Consider the following 22,901-nt stretch of genomic DNA (forward strand, 5'->3'; position numbering starts at 1 on the left):
TTTTACCAGCAGTATTAACAGAAGTAAAGGTAACATATATAACAGTATTATACTTACATAGTGCTAAATGCTTTCACTGAGTGACTCTGCTTGTGGTGATTTCAACTGCGAGTAATTCTGGAGGTTCATTCAAAGGTTTTTAAAGAGTACTTGAAGGTTTAAAGGAAACAGCTAAAATTAAGTGATTCATTAAGTCCCTGAGGGGAAAAGGTTTTAAACTTAAAGATCCAGTACATTTCCCTTTGGGATAATAGTTTTTCCAAGTCCATGAAAGGTTTTTGAGAGATGCATTCCAGAGCACAAAATTTAAATGAGGTAGATGAATGTTTGTATTGGGTGAAGTGTGAATATAAAAGAGATTCTGTAGATAAATTTTTGATTCTGGATTTATGTTCAGAGATTCTGATTCTCAAGGATCTGGTTGTTTTTCCGATATACCAGAGATCACAGTCACATGTCAAGAGGTAGATTACATTGCTGCTATTACAAGTAGAAAAATGTTTTAGTGTGGTGCCCACTTTGTTCCTATGATTATATATCTCCTTAGTCTTCCAAGATTGAGGACAACACTTACAGTGACCACAAGGATAATGGCCTCTCAGGGTGCTCTTCGGTGTACTAATGGGAGTGATTGAATTGGTTTGAATCCAGGGAGCGGGGTGAGCTCACACTGTTAGCCACAGCTTCTGCCAAACAAGCAGTTCGAAAACATGCATATGTGAATAGATCAATAGGTACCGCTCCAGTGAGAAGGTAACAGTGCTCCATGCAGTCATGCTGGCCACATGACCTTGGAGGTGTCTACAGACAACACGGGCTCTTCAGCTTAGAAATGGAAATGAGCACCAACCCCCAGACACAACTAGACTTAATTTCAGGGGGAAATCTTTACCTTTATCTACAGTTCCATTGTAGTTCTGTTTCCCAATTGTACATATACGTGAGCTTCATGTTTGTAAGTCTCAAGAAGCACTTTGCTCACATAATATATCCCTCCATTTGGATATTGATAGTTCCCTTGAGGACATTAAAAGAGCATAATGTTACAGTTACTTATACAGAAAAACACTACATTTATGGCACAAATGTTTAGGGATCCTTCCCCATAAGTCAAAGTGTAGCTCTTAGTATGACAGGTGTAAAACCGATGTGAACTACAGAAAATCAACTTTCTTACTGCAGTTGCCATCAGAAAGAATAATGACTTTACTTTAGCCATGTTGAGGCAGCCAATTCAGCCAATATTTAGCACTTAAATCCCATTGTTTCAGTGTTTCCCAAATCAGTAAGATTTCTAGTTTTGTTGCCAGTTTGTAGTTTTATTGTCAGATATATAATCCTTTAAAATCTGAAAGTAGAGAGGTTTAGTTCAAATTCCTTCTTGTATTCGGCTATATTGTTGTTATTCTGTGTCTTCAAATAATCTCCAATTTATGGCAGCCCTAAGGGGCTTTCTTGGCAAGAAGTTTTCTTGAAATTTTTCTGGCAAGATTTGTCTAGAGAGGGTTTGCCACACTGGCTTTCATTCCGCTATTTACTATAATATAAATCTAATGGTCAGAATACTTTAGACAGTTCTTTACTGTATTATTCCTTCTCAAAATGTGCCCCATACCATTTTTATTGTTTTGTGCTTTGGCTAAAATAATTAGTATACAATTGTGATAGCTATGTGTCCAAGTAGAGTGGTATAGGCTATTTTTGACATGGTGCAAGTTCTACCATTTTTCTTGCTATATTTCCAATTTGTAATACAGGATGGATATCCCTTAATTGAAATGCTTGGGACCAAAATTGTTTCATATTTTGGATGTTTTCAAATTTTGGAATACCAGTCTTTGCATATACCTAATAAGTTGTCTTTGGGAAAAGTACATGGCATAAATGTTGTTTCTGATTAGCACATCCCAGATGCTTGGTCTCTCTCTCTTTTTTCTGCCAAAACTAACTTCTGTCTTTTAGGCAGAGGCTGCAGCATTCTTGCTCCTTTGTCTCTCATATCCTAAATCCCTCTCCTGTCTCACATCTCATGCACAATACAAGTAGCAAACAGAGACCTGAGGCTGGAGAGAGAGAGGATCTGAGAAACAAAGAAACAGGAATGCCTCAACTACTGCTTCAAAGACAGAGAAGGTAGCTGGTGGCAAAAAAGAGACTAAGGATAGGAGAGTAGGGACCTCTTTACATGGGACTTTTTTGCTCCATGGGGCCTGCCATACGGCATCACATGATGCTCGGCAGGCCCTGCCCACATTCCTCCCAAAGTGGGGAGGAAAATGTTGTTTGGATAGCTCCAAGGGAGCTACCTATACTTTCCTCCCCCATTTGCCATGTCATGGCAGAAAGGGCAGCAAGGCAACGCATGTTGCTGCCATTTCTGCCATCTGATGGAGATTATATTACAAACATATGTTGGATAATGAAGCATGCCCAAAAAAATCCAGAAGAAAATCAGCCTATACTTTATAGATTAAAGGAAAGCCTTCAGTTGTGTAGATCATGAAAAATAGTATGTATCACTCTTAAAAAAATAGGTATGTCACAGAATTTTTGTTATGATGTGTAATCTACACTCAGGACAAGAGGCTAACATCAGGACAGAATACATAGACATTGAATGTTTTCTAACTGATGGCAAGGGGATCAGGTAAGGCTGCATTTAATTATCCTGTTTAACTTGTATAGTGAACTTATCATACACAAAACTGGATTAAACTCTGAAGGAGGAGATTGTACATTGGAGGAATGAACATCCACAACTGAAGATATGCAAATGACTCCATGCTACTAACAGAAGACAGGTCAGGAAGTTCTTCCTAATGTTCAGGTTGAGTTTCCTTTCCTGTAATTTGAACCCATTGCTCCAAGTTCTAGTCTCCAGGGCAGCAGAAAATAAGACTGCTCCTTCTTCTTTATGACAGCCTTTCAAATATTTAAATATGGCAGTCATGTCTCCTCTCAACCTTCTCTTCTGCAGGTAAAACATACTCAGTTCTTTGAGCTACTCCTTAGTGACTTTGGGGCATCTCATTCTTATATTATTAATAAGTCAAAGTTGAGTTCATGGTAGCTAACAACTACAAAGCATCTTTTGTTTAAAAAAACAAGCAAATAATGAGATTCTATGTTTAAAATAATTTGCTGAGGCAAATAGTAGACAATGAAACTGCTAAGGAAATCTTAGGAATCCTATGGGAAATACAGGATGGGCCAAATGTCACAAAGGGATTACAATATTTAATACTCCTTTATTTTTATTTTTAATATACAATACCATGGCATCATATACAGTATATAGAAAATAAAATTATATTACATTATGTTACATGTAAAACCTTTTCTTTCAAAAAGTTAATTTAAAACATCAGACCTCCTTATGACTGTTGGTCTACTTACTGGTGTCTTCAAAAGCAAAGAAAACAGAAAGACAAAGTCTATGTTCTTGGACAGACAATCAATTTAACAGATTATTTGGTATTTCCTTGTTTATTCACTAAATGAATGTTTCAAATAAAAATGGTGCCAATAGCATTGCAGTCACCTGGGGGAATGATTCAAATGTCAATATTGTCATTGTTGTCAGATACAGAGTCTAGGATCTCACTAACACAAGAGTCTGTATCACTGCCATTGCTGTCATAGCTGATGTTTTAAGCAGGTAATTCTTTGGCAAAGTACAGAGTGTCTGCACAGCTGCAAATTTCTCTGCATAAGCAGTTTTTAATTATTATTTTTGCTGCAAGTCTCCTTTGGGGTTGAGGTATGGGTTTCCTTGTGCTCTATATCAATGTCTTCATTAGCTACAGGTCTATCATGTTTGAAATTATTCCACATTATCTTAGGAACAGACATTTTAGTAGCTGCAACCTAGTATACCATACCAATAAATAACATTTATCTGTCTCCGAGAGGTGCAGAAATGCTGTAAAAATAGCTGAACTGGTTATAAGATGTAAGGGAAAATAGAAATCCAGCTGGAAGATGTTCAGTGAAGGATGTCTCATACAGATATACCTGTCATTTTCCATAAAAGAGCTTAATCTTGTTAGTCTAACCATGGTCAATGATCTCTTCATAAATGAAATCCTGATCACATTACTTCGTCCTTCTTTGTCCTTTAAATAAGGTTTTACATACTATCAAGCTGAACATAAGAAGAGTCACACTGGATCAAACCACATGTCAATTTAATCTTTCAGAATTCTAACCAAACACCTCCAGGAAGCCCAGAAACAGGATATGAAGGTAACAGTGCTTTCCTCTCTGGGTGCTTCTGCACAGTCATTTAATCCGGGGTGTGGATTAAAGGGACCTGGTTCCCTGCAGAGTGTTTACACAGGTATTCCACGACCTGGCTGGGAGCTGGGATGGTGGCCACAAAGATCCGCTGATTGCGGATTAATCTGATCCAGGATATATTTTTCCTTGACCAGCAGAATGGTCTGATAAAAAGCAGCCTGGCCAATAACAATTAGAGCTAGACAAAACAGAACGAAGCAAGAAAACAAAAGTGAGTAATCCCATGGGAACACTGTGGTTTCCTCTCAGGGGAGAGGTGTTTGTTTACCTTCCAGCTGAGCTGTGCATGTGGTTGCTTCCCCCAAATGCTTCAGAGTTAGCCTTGTCCTCATAAGTGCTTTGCATTTTGTTCTCAAGCTACTACTTTGTATGGGACAGGAACTAATCAGCTGCGGCAGATTTTATGGCTTGAACCAGAATTTCTGGTGAGATTTTTTTAATAAGCTATTTCTGGCTGGATGTGCATTGCCGCATGCATTGGGAGTGAACTTTTTGTGGACCAGTAGAAGTTCATAGCCTTCTTTTCTTTGAATTTATACAATCATTTTTAGAAACTGTATATGTTGGCATTTATCACTACATTTTATAGCAAATTTCAAAGGTTAACTATGTGCTCTGTGAAGTACTTCTTTATATTGGTCCCAAAGCTCCTATCTGCTGACCCCCAGATTCTACTATTATGAGAGGGGGCAAAAAATGTCCTCCAGCGAAGTATTGCTTATCATTATCAGTACCATGTATGGCTGGTTTTAACTCACATGGGCAGGCACTGGTTGACATGGTGTTCACAATTCTTTTGCACATTGGTAGTGCTAGGCAAACTAACTATTTGGCACGTCTAGTAATAAAACAAGATACAGTCAGCCCTCTGTATCCACAAATTATGTATCTTAAATTCAACAATTTGTGGCTTGAAAATATTCCTTCCAAAAATAAACCTTGTTTTTGCCATAAGGGATGCCAATTTAATGGGACTTGAGCACCCATGGATTTTGATATCCATGGATGCTCAAATCCTGGAACCAACTCCCAGTGGATACTGAGGGGCCAGTGTATATTCCTTTAAAATAATCTCTAATTCCTTTAGAGAGGGGGCAGGATATAAATAAAGCTTTATTGTTGTTGCTGTTGCTGCTGCTGCTGTTTGTTGCTGTTATGTATTTTATTTTCTCATGTGTTTTAACTGTTTTATAATTGATGGGGTAAATTTTTATTGTTATGTTTATATGTGGCATTGAATTTTTGCCAGAGTTTGCAAGCTGCCTTGAGTCCTTTGCAGGGTGGGAAAGGTGGGGTATAAATGAATTAAATAAATAAATATATTAGTATTATTATTGCATAGCAGAGGAGGGAAGGGGGCTCAAGGATGTCTGCATTCCCAAATGGAACCAAATTTCATTGCTCTCTTTTTATTTGCTTTCTTGTTCTTGGCAGCAACAAGACCAAGGGAGGTAGTGCCTACTCAACCCATATTAATACTTCCCATGTATAAAACATATATAGTGTCTTAAGCTGGATCTACACTGCCATATAATTCAGTAACTGATCCCAGGTTAAATAACAACAACAACAACAACTTTATTTATATTCCACCCTAGGGGACAGAGGGCGGATTCCAACAAACAAAAAAGCCAAACATTCAATACCTCAGTAAAACCACAACTATAACCATAATAGCCCAAAAATAACCCCACATATGAAAACAATTTATAACATGACATCTATAGATTAAATAAAACATAATCTATCAAAATTATATCTAACATTAAACCTAAACATAAAACATCCACGTTAATTTACAGAGGCCAACAAAGGTTCACTAAGATACAGTAGAGTCTCACTTATCCAACATAAACGGGCCGGCAGAACGTTGGATAAGTGAATATGTTGGATAATAGGGAGAGACTAAGAAAAAGCCTATTAAACATCAAAATAGATTATGATTTTACAAATTAAGCACCAAAACATCATGTTATACAACAAATTTGACAGAAAAAGTAGTTCAATACGCAGTAATGCTATGTAGTAATTACTGTATTTACGAATTTAGCACCAAAATATCACAATGCATTGAAAACATTGACTACAAAAGTGCGTTGGATAATCCAGAACGTTGGATAAGCGAGTGTTGGATAAGTGAGACTCTACTGTATGTGATTATGTGGCCAGAGATGCTAACTGGGCTAACATGATCTGACCATGCCCGAATACAATAATAGTTTTCAGTCAGAAGTCTAGAAGCGGTATCGCATCATCTAATCCTCCTCCTCTCCGTATGCTAATGAGCAAAAGTAAGTTTTCTTTTGTTTTTGAAGGAGAGAAGGGAGGGGGCTAGCTTTATTTCTTTAGGGAGGGAGTTCCAGAGGTGGGAGGGAGAAGGCCCTCTCTCTTTTGTTCCCACCACCTGTGCTTAAGATGGGGATGGGACTGAGAGCAGGGCCTCCTCTGCTGTCTGCATTGCCAAGGTTGGTTTATAGGAGGAGATATGAATAGTCAAATGACTGGACCTGAGCCATTTAGGGCTTTAAAGGTAATAGCCAGCATTTTGTATTTAGCCTGGAAACAGACTGTCAGCCAATGGAGCTGCTGCAACATGGGAGTGGACTCTCCCTATAAGGGGCTCCAGTTAGTAACCTTGCTGCTGATCTCTGAACCAGTTGAAGCTTCCAAACTAAGGCAGTCCCGTGTACAGAGTGTTGCAGTAGTCCGAACGGGATGTGACTAAGGTGTGGACTACCATGGCCAAGTCTGGCATCTCAAGGTATGGGCACAGCTGGCGCACAAGTTTAATTGTGCGAAGACGCTCCTGGCCACTGCCAACACCTGGGGTTCCAAGGTCAGTGATGAGTCCAGGAGCACCCTCAGACTACAAACTGTGTGACCCCCAGCCAATACAGTCTGTAATCCTACTCCCTGATCCACTTTCTTACTGACCAGGAGTACATCTGACTTATCTGGATTAAATTTCAACTTATTAGCCTCATCCAGTCCATCACTTGTGACAGGCGCAGGTTTAAGGGCAGGACAGCATCTTTGGCATTCGGTGGAAAGGAGTAATAGAGTAAATTTGCATAAATTTGACACTGAACTGCAAAATTCCAGATGATCTCTCTCAGCGGTTTCATGTAAATGTTAAACAGCATGGGGGACAGAATTGGACCCTGAGGGACCCCACAGGCTACCGGCCAGGGAGTCAAAAAGGAGTCCCCCAGCTCCACCTTCTGGGTCTGACCCTCCAGGAAGGACAAGAGCCACTGTAGAACAGTGTCCCTAAGCCCATCCCAGAGAGATGACCCAGAAGGATACCATGATTGATTATATCAAAAGCTGCTGAGAGGTCCAGGAGGAAGAAGATAATCTGGGATCAAATACTGGATTATATGGCAGTGTAGAAGGGGCCCCACAAATGTCACTTCTCCCTTCTTCTCCCTTGTATGTCTTTAAAACTTCTTTGTCTATTAAAAACATTGATTTTCAAAGCCAGCAGCAATATCTACAGTATGTATCTTTGGGATGGTCTAATACAGGGATAATCACAATATGTTTGGAGTTTTCTTAAGTTTTTTATACCTGTGTTTCCTTGGTCCCTTTCATACTGCACAGTTGTAACACTATGGTTCCATTTAAACTACCATAGCTGAATCCTACTGAATCCTGGGTCTCGAAGTTTAAGGAGGCACTAGAGCTCTCAGGTTCAGAACTCTAAATGCCCCTCTTTAAACTGCAAATCCCACAACTTCACGCGAAGGAGTCATGCAGTTAAAATGGAATACAATACTATAATTGTACAGTGTGAAACACACACCCCCCTTAATATAACCTTAGATTTGAACAGGTCATTTAAAATTGAGTCCTTGAAAGGTGAACCAATCTATCACTCCTTCTTACTCCATACTTTCTTCAACGTATGAGTTAACAGACGGAAGTACAAAGGAAACATTTCCCATTTTTCTTTCATGAGCTCTTATGTGTACTTATAGCAACCCCATGAATTTCATAGAGATTTCTTACACAGGGAAACCTCAGAGGAGGTTTAGCCAGTTCCTTTTTCTGAAATATAGCCTACGGCACCTGATATTCATTGGCAGTCTCACATTCAAGTACTAACCAGAGCTGACCTTGCTTTGTTTCCAAGATTAGACATAATCTGGTACCATTTGAGTATTTAGGTCCTTATGAATTCTTCCAGTCCCCTTATAAAGAGTATTACAATTCAGAATAAAAATGACCACTGCTACTATGGTTGTGGTCGCTGAACCTGCAGTTACTGGAGCAGGAAAATCTCAGCGCCCCAAAACTTGATAGTAGTCCTCAGTTAATGAGGTGCTAAAGAGATTATTAGACAGGGAGCTAGTAAAACATCTGTTTCTGTCTTTTTACAGATATTTGGTAGGCACCAATTTAGACACTGGAAAAGGGCAGATCTTCTGGCAAGAAGATCAAAAATGTAACATCTCTTTCCTTCCTTCCCTCTCCCACCACTCCTCTTCCAACTAAAACATCTGAAAAAATGAATTGTAATCCATGAAAATCTAAACTGAAACAAAACTTTTAGATGTAAAGATGCCACAAGACTTATTTCTTCCTTTTTATTCTGAAACTAACACATTTCTTATGAAACCTGTCGTCTTTATCTTCCTTCTTTTTATGTGATGCAGAATACAGTTACAAATTAAAGCAATATGAAACAAAATGCTTTCATATGTAATGTCTGTATGTACTCCCTTTCATTCTTTAAAATTCAGAAAGGTATGAATAGAATGGATGCAGCATACGTTTAATAATCATGGGGATACAAAACAATTAATCTGGGACTTTTATTTGGTTTCCTGACAGTAATTAGAGGGTTGCACATCTCATTTTATTCACTGGGACCAGTCAGTAATTCCTGGTACCATTTCCCTTGGTTTTTTTTTTCCTTCTGAAGAAAGGAGGGGGATAAAATGAACACACAGGTTTTTTAAAAAGGGATTCCTTGGGTTAGAATTATTCCATTTCATTCAACATCTTAAAGTATTTCTTTTTCTTTATCCTTCACTGAATTTGAATATAGAACCATGGTTCCTAACAGACCATGAATCCCTCCCGATAAAAACTATGGATGCCCTCACTGGAAAATTGGACTTTTTTTAAAAAAAAGGTCACAGTAAGAGGAAGTAAATAAATGGGAGAATCTCCTCTTCCCCTTTCTTTTCCTCTCCCTTTTTGTACCTTATTCATTAGCCCCTGAAACTCATGGAACTTCATATTTAAGAACCCCTGATGTAGACTGGCAACTAACTGATGAGAATAAGGAGTTAAGTACTGTAATAAATGAGAGGTTCAGTAATAGCATATCAGTGGGAGTATATTTGAATAAGTGTTGGATGAAATCAATATTTAATTCTTGTTCCAGACTAGCAGTATCTGAGACAGTTGCTTCAGTGGTTTATCTCATTAGACAGATCTAAGCATTGATGGGAATTTAGAAAAGCTGATAAAGATAACAGAATGTATAATGTGGCTGTACAATCAACGGAAAAGTGCAAAAGTACTAAAATGGCACCTACAGAACAGAAGGAAAAGAGTAACAATTGCTTCAGAGACATATAAACAATCACATGGAGGTAAATAATATGTCGATAAGTGTTAATTAATACAAAAACATTCCAATTAACCACATCAAATTCTGGACATTTCCCCATTGGGCAGCATATTTAATATCAACTTGGATTAACAACATTACATTTCATCTCCAGATCTTTTTCCTAGAGTCTGTCCACCTACATCATTTTCCCCTAATGATAGAAAAAGAAAGTTCTTTTTTGTGGGAATGCCTTCCTAACATTAAAATAAGTGAATTCAGAATTCCGGCAAACCTGTACAGATAATCCATAAAGTAGACAGAAGAAAATGGCAAATGACATTTATGCCATTTTGACTCACCCTAAAACTATTTTTAATGAAAATTCACAAAAGAGAAGTGAATATTAAATAGCAACTGCTCATACAACTTACCAATGGAGACATGAGATTCTCATCTGACATTTTGAAATGTGTCTTCTTTCGAACTCCACACTGGATGCATTACCAATGTTCTCATGAATGCATGTAACTGATATTGCTTACTTAAAGCGAAGAATGCTGCTGGCGCTTCCTCGTGACCTATTGGAACCTATGTCTATTTGCAGTGAGATTACTGCAAACTACAAAACATGCTTAGTTGGTTTCCCTTGTTCAATCCTAGGCATAGGATTTGGAGTAAGTAACTGGTAAAGTAGGTTTCTTTGCCAAACATAACAAAACAATTGTGTGTGTCTGCTTCTTTCGCATCCATCAACATACATTTTCAAATGAAAGAAAAGAAAATTTCTCTGTGAAATCATATATAATTTATTAGCTAGACTGAAAAGTTTGTTGTCTCATTAACTGCTATGCAACAGTAAAAAATTATCCATTTATTCATCACACAGGCCTTTGCAAATGAATTTGGTAAACTTGTGAAGCATATAGAGTTAGAAAAATTCTTCTGACTGTTTCTTCTTTCCATAATGCCTAAAATTCATCCCACACCAAAGGTCCCATCTACATTGCCATATAATGCAGTTTCAAACTGCATTGAACTGCATTATATGAGTCTACACTGACTATATAAGGTAGTTTGAAACTACATTATATAACAACGTAGATAGCATAAGGCAACAATAATAAGAAAACTGAAATTAGAGATAGATATATAGGAGTTCTCTCATAGTTAACAGTTAAGCTGTGGACTAGGTATGCTGCCAACAGAATGGCTTTAAAATAAATTGCATAGATAAATTCATGGCCACTATATGGACAGAATGGTGGACTAGGTGGGATTTTTGTCTGATGCCACCTGGTTCTTCTATTCCTAAAGAACCTTTCTCTTAGCCTGCAATTCCCTTACTTAGAAGTAAGACCTATTGGAGTCAGCAGAACTCACTTCTGAACAGACACAAATAGGCTTGTGTTGCTAATGGTCATGAAGAAATAGATTACATTTTTATCCCACTTCCCCACAACAGAAATGAATCACAACATTTTGTACAAAACAGGATTTCATCTTTTAGAAAATCATCCTCACAGTAACCATTCTTGCTGTTTCAATTTTGAGAACTCCCTTCCTTTTTCTTCAGAGACCAAATAACTGTATATCCATAGTTTTCCATAGGATGCAGGCTTTGTTCCACCAAATATCTATCAATGCAAATGTTATGCAGTGATAAAATGGATTTGTACACGCATTTACCCAGAGGTCAGCCCAGCCACACTGATTTCAAGCAGACTCTTTCTTTCCAGAGGAAGCAAATGTCATTGGACTCAGTGTGGATCAATCCAAATTGACAAGCAGAGGCTTGCATACAATACATCTTTTATCACTCTCAGTGGGAGACTTGGCTTCTGTAATCCTGTCTAGATTCACTATTAAAACATTTCAATTATCTGATTTAATTTGACTGCTAGTTTTAGATTTTGTAACTTTTTGTTGAATTCCTTGAATTACAAAGAAACATCTAGTACAAGCTGGTCATGGACTATTTGGGAAGGATAAGACGCACTTGCTCATCTTTCAGTCAGTTTTATAACCTGGTGAAGAATTACAAATAACCAGCTGAATCAGAGTACAAATCTGGCCACTACTCAAAAGCACATACCGTAAATAGTTTCAACCAGGCCATCCCTCTCCCTGTCCCCCCAATTCTTCTCCAAGCTTTCCGCTTGGTCCTAGACCAACTCTACTATTCTATGATTCTATGATTATATGAATAAATAAACATAACAAGTGAAATTGTTCTATTATATTCTTGCCCTGCTCTTGAGATTCCTCTAGGCCAGTGATTCCCAACCTGTGAGACCCCAGATATTTTGGCCTTCAACTCCCACAAATCTTAACAGCTGGTAAACTGCCTGGGATTCTTGGAGTTTTAGGCCAAAACACCTGGGGACCCACAGATTGAGAACTATTGCTCTAGGCACATGACTGACTACTATAGGAACAGAATATTACAACCAATCTGAACCAGAATGGTTCTTTCATTTGCTGTATTTCCAGACATTTAGACTGCATTTTTTCTACATGCTAACTTCTAAACTCATTACGTGTAGTTATTCCACTATAATATCATCATCCATTCTTTCTGTTGAATCATATGCTTGTGTTTGCAAAGTTTCCCCATGAGAGTTTGTTTGCCATTCCGCCTTTCTTTGACATGACAGCAGTTGTCTTGTCTGACTCAAAGAACAGAGTAATCTCTCTATGGACACACCTGCTTGGCATAACCTCTAACAAACCATTTCAGTCTCAGAAAACTGCTGTAAGGGACTCCAGAGGCAGATTGATTTTAAGGGCATGATACACTTGCTTTAAACCGATTGCAGTTAAAGCAAATAAGCCAATCCATTAATCATCAGCTGCTGGATCTTGGTGGGTTTCCTGGACAGAACGAAGCACTTGTAGCCAATGGGCACAAATAATATATTGATTCCTGTGACATTAGGACTGAGGGGCCTTACAGACAGGCACTTAATCTGGAGTAAGAAAGTGGGATTAAAAACCCCAGTACCTTAAGGAGAGTCCTCACACAGATCCATTAGTCCTGGGAAATTGTTTCATGGCATCCAGAAAGGTTTGGATAATGCTGACTGAAGGGAACTGCAAAAGATACGGGACATACACCAGAAGATTTCTGTTAATTTTTTTCTTATTGACTCTTCGATATGCACTGCACCTCATAAACCTTGATGTGGATGTAAAAAGTGCACAAAAGTAGATTTCCTGTCGTTGTCTCTTCACCCTCCTGGTGTCTTTAAGTTTGCCCTCTAGAACCCCATTTACCTTTGGGGTCACTTGCCTGCCATGCTGGTGCCCACTGTGTAAACTCCAGTTCTGTTTAATTTCAGAAATATGAGAACAAAGGAATGATTGGAGAGAGTGCTTATGGGAATTGATTTCCTCTCATGCTTCCATTTGACTCCATCTGTTTACATCCCTCATCAGCTGTTTCGAGATTATAAAATGAGGTTAAGCACTGGAGCAGTCTACACCAGCATATTGCAACGAACTCTCATAGGGTTTTGTTTGTTTTTTTTAGTGTAGGGATATACAGTATTCCATAGCAGTGCATTTTTCACCTGATCACAGATTTTAAGTTAACCTTTTTATCATGTGTACATTTTCGATATAACTGCCCCCAATCCCATATCAGATAACTTGGTGCGCTGTTTTTAACTTTAGAAAAGAAATAATAATAATTGGCTTTCTTCTATTTGAAATTATGCTAGCACTATTGGCATTTGAATTCATGTGCTTTAAAATAGGTTCCTAGAGTAGATTTTCAGTATAATTTGTTTTGTCCCAAATTCCATTCTCTTAACTACAAAGCTTAGCATTCTTAAGAGTTTTGTTATATTTTAATTTTAGAATATTGTAGCTTATGGTCAAATAACTACTGCTACTACAAAGCTTAATATAATCTGTCTCTAGGAAACAGTTCTGTAGGTGGCAGTGGGAGTATCTTACAGGATGAATTTAGTACCACTCATTTCTCCCTCTGGACTCGACATTTAACTGTTTTCTCTGAGTGTCTTATTTGATAGTGGTAGAATTCTAAAAGGACTGATAATAATGCAGATTCTTTTTATCTTTCTTTTACTTGATACACAGTCAGGAATCGTGCAGCCCTCCAGATGCTGATGGACTGCAAGTGCCAGCAGTCCTAGCCAGCATATCCAATGTTGAGGAATTATAGGAGTCACAGTCATCACTCTCTGAACAACTAAAATTATCAAAGGTCTGGAGGGACTCAGGGCGGTTTACATGGGGCCAAGCCCAGACATCAACAATATAAAACCAAGTAATAAAACAATCAGTGAAGTATCTTGCATTTGTCCCTGTTGAACTTCATTTTGTTAGTTTCGGCCCATCTCTCTAGTCTGTTAAGATCGTTTTGAATTCTGCTCCTGTCTTCTGGAGTGTTAGCTATCCCTCCCAGTCTGTTGTCATCTGCAAACTTGATGATCGTGCCTTCTAACCCTTCATCTAAATCGTTAATAAAGATGTTGAACAGAACCGGGCCCAGGACGGAACCCTGCGGCACTCCACTCATCACTTCTTTCCAAAAGCAACCTTTGGGTTCGTTCGCTTAGCCAATTACAAATCCACCTAATCGTAGTTTTGTCTAGCCCACATTTTACTAGTTTGTTTGCCAGAAGGGAGGCAGCATATTTCTCGAGCCATCCCATCCAGTCTGGAAATGATGGCTTCCGTTCCTCTAAGGAGGGAGTCACCTACTACCAAGACCTGTTTCCTTTGGGATTGACAGGGTCCCTTTTGTGCAAGACAGTGTGTAGGTCCCCTGAAGAGTGTTCCAGTTGAAGTGAATCGTGTAGGTGTAAAGTGTTGTCCTCCTCCTCGACATCCCCAGTGCATTCATCAATGACAATCCATTGAGATGCGTCCAAGAGCCCATCACTCTCCCAAGGGTATTCATGAGTGTGAATGTGGTGATGCATCGCCCCTGTCAGGGCTATCCGCTGTGCATTGATCAAGGGTAGTATCTAAGTAACTGTGGTCCTCCACAAGATGTGTTTCCATCAGATGTTAGTGGTGTAAGAATTTAGAATCTGTTGTGTAAGTCAAGCTGAGCAGAAGTATTCTGCAGAGGCTCCCTGATCCTGTGTCTCTTTCTACGGGTGACCTCCTTCCAAGCCTGAGGGTTGTGGACATTTGAATAGATTCTCCCCATGAAGTTCCTCATCATGCTGTTGGTGTGATGCGGGTTGTGTATCTAGAACAGTGTGTTGTGCAGTGTCCAAGAAGAGCTCGAGTTTCTGAATGTCCTTAGGGGTCTTAATACGGTGCTCGAGCTGTTGGATCCTCTGCTCCATCAGAGTCATCTGTTTGCATTGGAGCAGGTGTAGTTGACTAGTTTTTGTGTGAAAAAGTGGAACATGCCACAGCTAGTGGATGTGATGGGAAAGTTTTGCTTTTGTTGCATCTCTTGGTTAGTTTGGATTGCAGTCCAGACAGCAGAAGTAGAGGGTTTATCCCGCCCCTTCCTGGAAGGCACAGAATAAACCCACTAACAAATTAATTTGCCACAAACCAGGGCTTTCCTGGTTTGTGGTGAATTAACTCGTGTTTTCCAAATACGTCATCTGGACATCCTCCTTTTTGTGGTGGGAAGTCCCACATTAAAGGGGCTGTCTGGATGCACTCTGAGTCCCACTTAGGAGAGATGGCAGTATATAACTAAAGTTTTATTATATTATTATTATTATTATTATTATTATTATTATTATTATTATTATTATTATAGCAGATATATGAGAAGCATGGTGTAGTGACCTTTAACTAGAAACACACAGGTGATCTTGCGAATTTTACACTATTCCATAGGATTGGGTAACTATAAAGAGTTGGCATTAAATTATATAATAACAGTATGAAAAGTATACAAAGCGATCTAAATAGAAAATAAATATTTATAGGTGGGAAAGTATAACGTTTTGAAGCTCATGTTAAACTGAACTTCAGTTCTTCAGAACTAAGCTAAAACTCTGGGCTCTAACATTTTAAAGCTAAAATTAAACAAACATGACTGGTAGTTTGTTTGTTTTTTTTAATTTCTTGCACTGAATATGATAGGCAACTTCCAATGTTGCCTATCATTTTCAGTTCTCTGGAGAGTTTTCTACAGGAAAAACTCCCCCAGAGAACTGAAAATGATAGACAGGAAAAACTCACAAGGGAGAAAATAAATGTTCATAAGAACATATGTGAACAACATTATATAACAGCAATGAATTGTAGTTTTTATATACTAGATATTTGCAAAAAATACCTTAGTCCAGAACTAAGGGAGTAAAATGTCAGTTTTATCAACAATATAAATTCATCAATAAAACCACTTGTATCTGAAAAATACTTGAAGAGAAATAAGAAAAATGCAGCTTTAGTTTCAGGATAAACAGAAGCATGATTTTATTTTAGAAGTTTTATAGCATGGAATTTTATATTTATAATTAATGTTAAATTAATGTAAATAATTTAAAGTTGAAAATGATTACTAAGGAATAGCAATTGTCACATCTTAATGGTATGAATCAGGACACATTTCTCCAATTAAAACCTTCCTAGTTACATTTGCTTATTTAATATATTTATTTTATATCCTTGGTCTTCCATACATTTAAATGAATACTTTCACTCTGTGCTATCCTTGTCTAATGTCTTTACCTGCATACGTAAGCTTCAAAACTATGTAGAGGAGCAAAGATGTGCATGCAACCCATAACTCCAACATTCTTGGGCACATGGGCTCCTCACTATGCTCATCTTACTGTGCTGAGTGGAAATACAGTAGAGTCTCACTTATCCAACATAAACGGGCCAGCAGAATGTTGGATAAGCGAATATGTTGGATAATAAGGAGGCATTAAGAAAAAGCCTATTAAACATCAAATTAGGTTATGATTTTACAAATGAAGCACCAAAACATCATGTTAGACAACAAATTTGGCAGAAAAAGTAGTTCAATACGCAGTAATGTTATGTAGTAATTACTGTATTTACGAATTTAGCACCAAAATATCACGATATATTGAAAACATTGACTCCAAAAATGCGTTGGATAATCCAGAACGTTGGATAAATGAGTGTTGGATAAGTGAGACTCTACTGTAGCTGCAAATAGTGAGCAGATTCTTTTCTGCTTAATTAGACAAGATATTTTGAGGCATTCCAATGCTGGAAAAAAACTGGGATAGATAATAATAATCATCATCATCATCATCATCATCATTTAATTACTTATTAATCGCCCTCCATCCACGATGCTCTAGGTGATTTACAAGATAAAATTGTAAAGGATAAAAATACATGGGCTTCTTTTCCTCTCTATTACACAGCTATAGGTCTTGGTTGTGCAGGCAAAGCTCAAAAGACCTCAATAGACAATGGTGTTCTTTCTTTTTACAAAAAAACCTGAAAAGAAGAAGTAATAAAATAGCCAAAATCAATTTTAAATTTTTGTTAGATGTAGGCATTACCTGTTCTAATAACTGGAATGTAGGTGTTCCTACTATTTTGAAATTTGAAGTCTTTTAGTAGTTTTTACAAAATCTGACAAGAAAGAAGCATACTTGGTATTTATGAAATGACTATAATATCTCTTTACTAAGAAACATAGAAATTGAACATTGTGAATTTTAAAAAGTTCCAAACTCAGGCACTGTAATCACGAATCCAGCCCTAGAAGCCATAAGCATGTTTTTTATTTTAGTTGACTAAAATAAGGATAGAGAACAAAAGATTATTCAATTGTAGTGGGATTTAAAATAGTGCTTGGTGCCGTTTCTCAAAACCAGATCTAGAAAATCCAGCAGTTTCAGAAATCGAATCCCCAGAAACTGCATGGGCGGCAGGGCTGGGATTGACTCGACCAAAATGGACCACGTAGCTGCCAATATCTTGCTGTTTTCTGTTGCTTTCAGGAGTCCTGTGGCAGCAGCCATGTGCGCAGGGGGGTGAGAGTCCCCCGTAGCCTTGCCTGAGCCAATCAGAGCAAGAAAGGAGATCACATGTCTTTTCGCCAAGCTGGTCTATATATATACGAGGGCAAACTCTTCCATTTTCCTATGCATCCTGGCTTATGAGATAGATTGATCGTATACTAACTAACTCCGTGTTCAATCTCAGTGCCGTCACTGCTTAGGATCACTTTTGGACTAAATTCCAATCTTTTCATTTGGCAATTTTATTAAATTTTCTTAGTTTAATATCTTTCACTCCTTTAAAAAAATATTTCACTAGAGAAATGAGGGTGGGCATGTGTTTGGGGGAGCTATGAAAGGGCAGTTTTGGGGGTGTTTGTTTAAATATTGGGGTGGTTTAGTGATGGGAGGGTTTAGCCTGACTCCCTTGAGTCTCCACAGACTCATCATACAAATGGCCAGATCTTCCCAGAATGAAAATGGAACTTCCAGCTGACAAATTGATAAAAGATGTGTGTGCCCCCCCCCACCCAGAATTTGGGCAGTTCATGAAAAAATGTAATGGGGCAACTGAAAATTGGACACCAAAAATGGTATGGGGTTTTCTCGAATTGCACACATCTATTCTCTAGAGTAGGCTGATAGGAATTATCATCCAACCACATCTAAAGCTCTATGTTTTCCTCAATCTAGGACTAAACTCTATTTCCAAAATTTTTTTCCAAATTAAAATGTTCTATACATGTTCATAGAGAGTATCATACTCTAGCCAGAAATACAGTGAGGCTTCCTAATGTATGGGCTGCTATTCGTTGTTTTAAACATGTTTCAGTTCATCAGATAGCAATGTAGTAACTCTATCCAGCTGCAATATGAAAGGTTTTTCTATACCAGCTGAATAGCTGACACTGATCATAAATCCCTCTAGGCTGTCTATATGATGTCCAGGAATTTCTGGTCCTTATCAGGGAGTAAACCTGGTTAAACCAGTTTAGCCCCACACTAAGAAAATACAAGGAATACTCCAGAGTTTGGACAATACTCCACAGTTTGGGCATTGTTTGGACAACGTAAACATGCCCAATGTGGATTGGTCCAGTGTCCATACGTGCCTACTCTGCCATCCCGTTTTCATTGTGCTCATCAGTTTGAAGAAAAGGGGACAGATCGCGCCCATGTTATCATTTCCATGCCCCCCTCCTACTCCATGGTCATGTGATGGACAGGAGTTCTTCTATAGTTCTGCAGCTGTTTGACAGTGACATGGTGACATGGATGGGGAAATGGCAGTTCTGCTGGAGCAGTCTTGGCCTGGCTGGACCATGCTGTGGGTCAGAGATATATGTGGCTGCCTCTAGGCTTCCGCAACCAATCCATTATATTTCTGCTCCAGACTGGTCTCACAACAACCAACCAGTGGAGATGAGTTCTAAGAAGGGCAATAGGAAGAAAGAGAAGGAGAGCTAAGAGGTGACAGATGGGGAGAATAACAGGAAAAAAGCCCCTTAATACACACACTATACAAGATGCATCTTTGTCCATCTACTTGTAAGAAGCAGCAGGATAGCTGAAGATTAATTAAAAACACACACAACTTTCAAAAGTTCCATTTGCTTTTTCTGCTCTTTTTTGATGATGGTTATCATGTTTTTACACGTGGTAGATATGTGCAAGACTTAAAGATGGGAGGGAAGTTTTGTACAACTGGATTGGATCTGACGCCTGGAGTGCCTGTTGCATAAAAAGGAAGACACATTTCTGATAAAGTCACAACAGCACTACAGGTGAGCTATGTTCAGTCATTTGTTCTACCATAATTTTTAAAAGATCAAATTAAGTCACAATCATGATATTCAGAAGAAAACACTACAAGTTTTGTCAACACAGACTTAAGAAAAGGGGGAAAGTGACTGGTGCATATACCCAGCAGGCTCATGTGTCGTATTGATTTTATTTTCATTTTAGAAATATATCAAGATAGATTGACAGGAAAAGGCCTTTTCTGTTGAGAATCACACATCTCCTGCAAGATAGCATGCTGTTTCCCTGAGGCTTTTGGCATAATAGCAAGGTGAACAGTTCTTCAGTGATGAGGCTCAAAAAGAGAGTAACTGACACCTAGCTGTGGCATGACAATGGCAATCATTCCTCATTTGGAAGAACACTGCAGTCGGGAAAAGAAACCAGGGGCTAAAACACATGCAAATACCAACAAAAGCAACATACAGAAGCTGATGGTTCTACTGTACTGCTGTAATCCATTCAATTTATTTGCCATCAAATGGAAAGCTTGGTGATATCTAAGGGCAATTTAATAAAATGGAATTACCTTCCCTCCACACTGTAGACAACCCTTCTTAAAGGTTCGGAGAGTAGATGTTGGCCATAAACATTGTGATATGGATAATGGAGGAAGCCAGGGAGATTCAGAAAAACATCTATTTCTTCTTTATTGACTATTCTGAAGCCTTCGACTGTGTGGATCATAATAAACTGTGGCATGTTCTTGGTGGTATGGGGATACCAAGTCACCTTGTCTGTCTCCTGAGAAATCTGTATAAAGACCAAGTAGCCACAGTCAGAACAGACCACGGAACAACAGATTGGTTCAAGATTGGGAAAGGTATATGGCAGGGCTGTATACTTTCACCCTACCTATTCAACTTGTACGCAGAACACATCATGTGATGTGCGGGGCTTGACGAATCCAAGGCTGGAGTTAAAATTGCTGGAAGAAACATTAACAACCTTAGATATACAGATGATACCACTCTGATGGCTGAAAGTGAGGAGGAGCTGAGGAGCCAAGGTGAAAGAAGAAAGTGCAAAAGCTGGGCTGCAGTTAAACATCAAGAAAGCCAAGATTACGGCAACAAGACCAATTGACAACTGGCAAATAAAGGAAGAAAACATGGAGGCAGTGACAGACTTTATATTTCTAGGCACGAAGAACACTGCAGATGCAGACTGCAGCCAGGAAATGAGAAGACATTTACTTCTTGGGAGGAGAGCAATGGCCAACTTCGATAAAATAGTGAAAAGCAGAGATATCACACTGGCAACGAAGGCCCGCATAGTCAAAGCAATGGTATTCCCCATAGTAACATATGGATGCGAGAGCTGGACCATGCCCGGCTGCTCACTGGAGGGAAAGATATTAGAAGCAAAGATGAAGTATTTTGGCCACATCGTGAGGAGACAGGAAAGCTTGGAAAAGATCATGATGCTGGGGAAAATGGAAGGGAAAAGTAAGAGAGGCCGACCAAGGGTGAGATGGATGGATGGTATCCTTGAAGTGAATGGCTTGACCTTGAGGGAACTGGAGGCGGCGACGGGTGACAGGGAGCTCTGGTGTGGACTGGTCCATGAGGTCACGAAGAGTCAGAAATGACTGCGCGAATGAAGAAGAAGAATGGTTCAAAGCTATAGCTCTCACTGTGAATCAAGCCCTGGCATCTGGCAAGTCTAGCGTTAATTTACACTGCAGAGATTAGGCAAGTCTAGCACATAATTTCTCAGTGCAGTGCTTTCATACAACAGTATTAGGTAGCTCATTTTAGCCAGCTTCCCAGCTGCCAGATGCAGCATCAATCTATTCTTGTGTGGAAGAGCAGAATACCGCAGTGGAACTGGTAAGAAGCCATTGTTCCAAATGTTATGAAACTAGGAATGTAGAAAAAAAGTGAGATGATCATTTTTGGCAAGACAACTGATTAAAGCACCTGGGAGATTATTTTTCTTCTACTTTGAGCAAACAAAATCCCAAAGATGTCTCAGATCAAAATTGTGGTAGTACAGATCTGTTGTGATATTGAACTATACCAGCAGCTGCTGTCTCTTGGCTCCAGTAAGAGCTGCAATGACTTGCAGCAACACTAAGGCACAAACTGTTATATGACATACTGTCACAGATACAGTTCCCTCAAAAGATTAAAGAAGGTTAACCTTCTTTGTTTTCTTTCTTTTCTTTTCTTTTTTGCCTCTGACAGTTCTTTTTCTTTCATTAAAGGGGAAATAAACATTTCACACCCAACTAGTTTTCCAGCGCCCCCTTTGCCAATGGGAAAGGAAAGGAAGGGTGGATAAGACGTGCCCCCTGAAAGAGATTGGTAGAGTACAGATAGATTCCTAGGAAAGCAACGTTTGAATATATCTTAAATAGCCCTTCTTCCTCCTTCTCCTCTCTTTTTCAGCTTCTATGGCAGGTCACTATGTGTATAGCTACATTTGCAAACAAACAAAATAACAGGTGTAGTTAGGAGAAATATCAAGGAAAACATAATGTGACTGAGCACCACACATAGTTTGCCCTTGACTGGTGATACAGTTGCCCACGGTTTGACATGCATGGATCATCAGAAGATTCTTCTGACCCTTTATGGTCTTCACACTACAAATGAAATTCTGGTTTCTTCCAGAATTTTCTTTAAATGTTCGCAGATTTTTTTCAAGACAGTCATTTCCCCAACACATCAATCTATTGCAAAACCATGTTCTCTTGAGGACTAGCATGTGTGTGTGTGAAGGACTAACCATTATTTCCCTAAGCTGCTAGTACCCATTAACTACTGTGTTCCCCCGAAAATAAGACAGTGTCTTATATTAATTTTTGTTCCCAAAGATGCACTAGGTCTTATTTTCAGGGGATGTCTTATTTTTCCATGAAGAAGAATTCACATTTATTGTTGAACAAAAAAATTAACATTCATTATATACTGTACAGTAGTCATCACAAGCCAGCATAACCAGACAAACTGTGAATCCTATCAAGAATTTCTTGTTACTACCATTATCTCCATGTACAACAAACTATGGTATGTACATTTAATGATTCTGCATGCTCTGATGTTCTGTTTGGCGGGCATGCTTCCAAACAAAAACTTTGCTAGGTCTTACTTTCGGGGGAGGCCTTATATTTAGCAATTCAGCAAAACCTCTTATTTTCTGGGGATGACTTATTTTTGGGGAAACAGGGTACATAGGTTTCTTTTCTGGAAACTTTCTAGAGACCAGCAGCTGATAGTTTGCAGACTAGCACCATTCCACAGATTACCACTTTTGGTGGGACAGATATAAGGTAGAGGGGACTGGAAATCAGATTGCTA

The 22,901-nt window shown here is 38.7% G+C and overlaps 1 long non-coding RNA gene across 1 annotated transcript in view; it reads right to left on the minus strand.

Annotated features, from left to right (window-relative positions):
• The window catches only part of LOC134296075 (uncharacterized), a 30,037-nt gene extending 17,177 nt beyond the window's left edge, over positions 1-12,860 (minus strand). Inside the window, exon 1 of the long non-coding RNA XR_010002646.1 lies at positions 58-12,860. This is a non-coding gene — a long non-coding RNA (uncharacterized LOC134296075). The remainder of the gene's footprint in view (positions 1-57) is intronic.
• Positions 12,861-22,901: the final 10,041 nt, after the last annotated feature.

This window comes from Anolis carolinensis, chromosome 2, assembly GCF_035594765.1.
Source record: "Anolis carolinensis isolate JA03-04 chromosome 2, rAnoCar3.1.pri, whole genome shotgun sequence".
Lineage (NCBI taxonomy): Eukaryota > Metazoa > Chordata > Lepidosauria > Squamata > Dactyloidae > Anolis > Anolis carolinensis.